This window comes from Somniosus microcephalus, unplaced genomic scaffold, assembly GCF_052327205.1.
Source record: "Somniosus microcephalus isolate GS21.2 unplaced genomic scaffold, FLI_Smic_1.0 unresolved_chr1, whole genome shotgun sequence".
NCBI classification, from domain to species: Eukaryota; Metazoa; Chordata; class Chondrichthyes; order Squaliformes; family Somniosidae; genus Somniosus; species Somniosus microcephalus.
In genome coordinates this window covers 55,438,128-55,443,513 of record NW_028225179.1, presented here as the reverse complement: position 1 = coordinate 55,443,513, position 5,386 = coordinate 55,438,128, and the positions used below count along the sequence as shown (strand labels likewise).

The window sequence follows — 5,386 nt, the reverse complement described above, 5'->3', positions numbered from 1 at the left end:
TGTCTTCCTTCCTCTGCGATTGGCACCAAATGAAAAACTAGTGGGAACAAAGACAAATGATTAGGGAGCAGAAACATATCTTTATCGTTTAGAGGAAATGTAATTTCAAAAATATTTATCAAACTTAATAAGGAGATGTTCTGTTTTAGTGTCTTTAGTTGAGAGATAAATAATGGGCAGTACAATGGGGAGAAATCCTCGTTCTTTTTGGCATACTCTCATGTGATCTGAAGACTCAGTTGAACGTCATACTAGAAAGATGGGACCGCCGACAGTGCAGCACTCCCTCAGTACTGCAATGGAGTGTCAGCCTGGATTATGTGCTCAAGTCTCTGGAGTGGGGCTTGCGTTTGCTACCGCTGAGCCACGGCTGACACCAAAACTCAGTTCATTTGGCTGGAGTGAAATGACGGAGCTAAAGGGAAAAATCATAGTGGAGTAAAACTTCAACTTGGCGCCCTAGAAAAATCGCGCATCGTAATCGGCCGCCCGTTATACAAACTGCCCGATTTATCTTTCCATCGATTTCATAAGCAATAAAATCAGGCCTGTCTATAATGGGCGGGGTCGTGGTCAGTCAAGGTTCACTCTGGGTCTGTTTCAACCGGGTGCGCTCACAATCCCGAATCATTTAGCGTGTTAGTCCATTTTAAAGAAAAGCAATTCCAGTTGTGATGACCGAGTTGGTGAGTTTTAACTAAATGCGGCGGGGCTCTCGCATTTTAATTTGCAAAATTCCCTCAGCGAGAATCATGCCCCAAGACCAACGAGCCGCCGATTTTTGTACGAAGTTGCATTAGGTTTCTCTGCTCTAGTGCGAACCCAGTTCACAGAGGACGTGTTCATTAATTTGAATTATGTTTATCTTTTCCTAAATCAACTTCTTTATATGAGCACTTTCCCTGAATCTGCTCACAATTCTCCCCATAACAAGACTGTCGGCGACAACCTAATTGTGGTATGATGTTTGGGCGATTGTCTACACGTAACTTCCGTCCTTGTAATTCTCAACATCATGTTCCGGTGAATCGTTGTTTGTGTTCAACATGTTGTCGGAAAAATGTACAGATAACTCGTGAGTTTACACATCTTCTCACTTGTGCCAAAGAGTTAGTCACTGCGTTCAAATCGAATCTATTTCCATTCACATTATTCTTTGCCTGATAGTTGCTGGTTTAACAGTTAAAAGTGGCCCCACCTGCCCTCCTGTCAATAAGTAACACTGAAGGGCTCCTTTAAACCTCCCATCCGTTATTGGAACACGGTGGGCCTGAGGAACCTAAGAGCCCACGTGGAACAGCTAATAAATAGATATTTGTGGAAACACCACTCGCACCTTCGGCTCCGGTCGAAATATCACACCGCAAAAGCATTGACTGCTCTAGGTGAAGCTCGAAACTCATAACCTCGGCATATCTCGAAGCCTGGCACTGTTATATAAGTACCGCACGCTAACCGGTTGCGCCACTAGAGCTGTGCTTGATTGGTGCGAGTTTTTGGTGCTCATTTACTTGCACATCTCAGGTTGTCCAATCGTGCAGGGGCGCAATGTTGTTTAATTGAGGCGCATTGGCTGGGTTTATAAGAATGATTGAAGCAGGAGTTACTCTCATGTGTTAGCGAGCTGGTGAATTTACCAAAGGCTGCAAAGAGATCCTGGTGTCATAAGCACTGAACATTTTTCCCCAACTCCTAAAATACAGTCTGCAAAATGTGAACCGATGAAAATTCATCACATGCAACACAATTATTTTTTTTAAGTTTTGCCCATGATTCGTTAACCATGTGAGTTACCGGTTGATTAATGACGATTACAACAAACTTCTCACACAGTCGAATGAGATGTATGTAATAGAATAAACAATTTTCGTAAAGTTTACTCCTCGACGTGGAATGGACTCTGTATTGCAGGGTAAGAGTATTTGTAGATGACAATTGCTGTTCTGAGCTGTTTCTCTAATTATTTAATGAGCAGCAGTTTCCAAAGTGTAGCGGTTATCACTTCCGTTTAAAGTACAACAGGTCCCTGGTTCAATCATGTTTTGCAGGTAGAGATTAATAAAACACATTAACAGCCACACGGTATTATCCTTTTCTCTATACAGTTCTGTACAAACTCAAAATCTATAGAGATACCGACTGTGTGAGAGATCATTACAGAATCCTCTGTTAATAGCAACAGTTCGGAGCCGCATTTCAGACGCGGCAACAAACCCATGAGTTTGTTTGCTGTTCCCCAGCTCCTGGAGTGAGTGAGGCCGGGACAGCAGCGAATTTCAGGCCACCTGTCCGGCCCCGTTCTCTCAAAGCGCCCGCTGCCAGCGGAAAGAAGCGATTACAGCCTCAGAGAGCATAAATTGCCCATCGCTGCGAAACAAGAAATCACTGAAGCAGAGGAGCGCAGAGATTTGCATCTATAGCGTGTAGGTGAGGATGTCGAGTTTGATATCGATCGACTCATTGTTTTAGAACCGTTGAAATTGAATCTCTCTCCGGCAGATGTTGCAGGCTTACGTATGAAAAGTGCCGTCGAGGTGCAATCGACAAATTTGGAGAGGCCGTGTAGTGGGACAATTTACAGGATCAGCACAGTTAATGCCGAGAACAAATTAAACAGTAGCTCAAGCTGATGAACCATGCACTGGTGGAAATCCTGGAGGGAGATTTAGAGGAAGCGACAATGGGAAGGGCTGTACTGCGATTCTAACACTTCTCCAAGCACATTCCGGGCAAGTCATCGACAGTAATAAGTGGGCTTGGAACCGGAATGGAACTGCGGGCACACGTCTCAGTCAAAATGCAATGGACAATACATGACAAATCTATTTGATTTGCCTTTGATAACCAGTTGATTGGGCCTGTATTTTAGACAGAGTGACTCTTTAGTCTAGGGTTATGAATCTCGCTTTGTGGATTGTAGATTGAAATTTACGAAAGGTGAGCCTGTTTATAACGTCGACTTCTAACTTTGGACTTGCGCTCAAATGTTGTTCTAATCCACCTAGGAAATGATTGATCAGGACCAAAATCATTCTCCATCAATCTCCAGCGGCTTAGGAGGAAGGTCAATGCAAACTGTCATGTAAGTATCATGGGTTTAAAGACAAACAATTAAAGTATTTTTTTATCAAACAATCACCGGTGATGGTTGTAAGTATATTTGTGTGTGTCCATAATAGATATGAACGTATTTGTGAGTTGATGTTGTGTTAGATGTAAATGCATTTGCACTTCTGTTGATTACAAATATGTTTAGATGTATCTGCAATATTTATTATTGTATTGAGTGGGGGAATCTGTGTCAGTTATAGATGTATTTCTGAGCGCTTCAAATATCCAGTCCGGCCCCATTCTACCTTCTCATTGCCCCCACGTGGGACACGGCAGACCATCTGTTACATTCGGATTCAACTTTTGCTTTTATTGACACTTAAAAAATGTGAGGTTTAGAAAGTAATAAATCTGCATCCATCAGCCTCTCTGATACCTCTTGAGCGTCCCTTACTCTGTCTGATTGGCCCTGAACGTCCCTTACCCGCTCCAGAACCTCTTGAGCATCCCTTACACTGTCTGGTACATTCGGAGGGTCCCTTACCCTGTCTGGTAAATCGGGAGCTTCCCTCACCCTTTCTGAAACATCCGGAGCATCCCTTACACTGTCTGGTACATCGGGAGCTTACATTACCCAGTCTGGTACATCCGGAGCGTCTCTTACACTATCCGATGCATCCGGAGCATCCCTTACCCTGTCTGATACATCCGGAGCGGCTCTTACCCTGTGAGATATATCCGGAGTGGCCCTTACCCTGTCTGGTAAAACAGGAGCGTTGCTTACCATGTATGGCAAATTCGGAGCGTACCTGAAACAGTCTGGCACTTCCGGAGTATCCCTTACACTGTCTGCTACATCCGGAGAGTCCCTTACCCTGTCTAGTACAACAGAAGCATCCCTTACACTGTCGGGTAAATCCGGAGCGTCCCTTAAACAGTTTGGTATATCCGGAGCGTCCCTTCACCTGTCTATTACATCCGGAGCGTCCCCTACTCTCCTTGATAAATCCTGATCCACCATTTTAATTTTTGATACCAAGTTTGCCAAAATTGCACATTTCACCCTTCATCCGCAGCTAGGTAGCGCATCCCGTCGCTCACGCTCATCAACTGTTTAGGGAAAAGCGGCAACTACCAGGTGAACAATCCCAGTTGTTCAGTTAGCCTCCCCAGTGCACTTCATTTCCCAAGGAATGTTCTTGTACAATCGGGCTGCTTTGGTTCCAAAGGCCGGTCCTGCTGTCGCAGACCTTGTCTGTCGAGAGGTCCCACTGGTCTAAATCAATCGACTGCTTTCAATGCACCAACTCAGATTGGGGAGAATGGCACATGTGCCCCAGGAACTGCGCAGGGAGCAGAGCATATTTACCGGTTTAAGTAGGTGAAAGTGAATGTTAGCAGGAAAGTTACAATGACATTGAAGGAGGAAGGTAAAGGAGGGCTATTGATTGTGGAAGGAAGAAGAATCTGTGCCATGACTCGGATTCGGACCGAGGTTGCTGTGGCCACAGCACAGAATACTAACCGCTATACAATAACGGCGCGACACATCAAGTACTGGAGCTCTGCTCTGACCACCACAAAGTAACACATGGCACTGCTTAGAAAAGATGGATTATAGGTGAAGAGTTATAAATCAGCACCGCCAGAAATTAGGAAGTGGTGAAATTCGACCCAGGCCCCGCAGCGATTGGAGCCTTCATCCAGAATGGGAACTAGTGCAGCTGCAGTTACATTTAAACGAATTTTAGCCTTTTCACACGGGAAGAAGCTCACCCCTAGAGATTCATTAAAAAAATGGCCCCGCTGGGAGTCAAACCCAGGATCTCCAGTTTACTAGACAGATGCTTTGACCAGCTAAGCCACGGGGCCGAATCCCAATACAATTTCTCGCCTCCACTCATTAATATCTATCAGCTACCAGTCACTGTCTTCTGGACTCTCAGGCCGTTGTTTATTTCTCCAGCTCTCTTGTCCATTCCGTCATGTGTTCCATTGCTGTCTGTGTCTCCCGTTTATCTCAGTGTCAATCTGTGAGGTGATTCTGAATGATTACCCTATGTTTGTGTCTTATATGAAATAAATGAGGGGATCAGACAATTCTTCCTCTGACACTGGGGAACTAATGGGCCAACATTTATAACAAGATATTGTGTATTGTGATGCAGCAAATACAATATTCCATCTTGAAAGATTCAGGTTCAATTCTGTGCAAAAGTAACTTTGACCCCAACGTGTTTGCATTTGGCCGCCTTTTAATTTGACGCCACAAAAGCCACCATTGCACCTCAAGGTGATTAATATCTAAGAATCAGAGAAGTCAAGCAGTGAAAGT

The 5,386-nt window shown here is 44.4% G+C and overlaps 1 non-coding gene across 1 annotated transcript; it reads right to left on the bottom strand.

The window, feature by feature from the left end:
• Positions 1 to 4,849: 4,849 nt before the first annotated feature.
• On the bottom strand, positions 4,850 to 4,923 carry trnat-agu (transfer RNA threonine (anticodon AGU)). The gene has a single exon. It is a non-coding gene; the product is annotated as a tRNA-Thr (tRNA).
• Between the last annotated feature and the right edge of the window lie 463 nt (positions 4,924 to 5,386).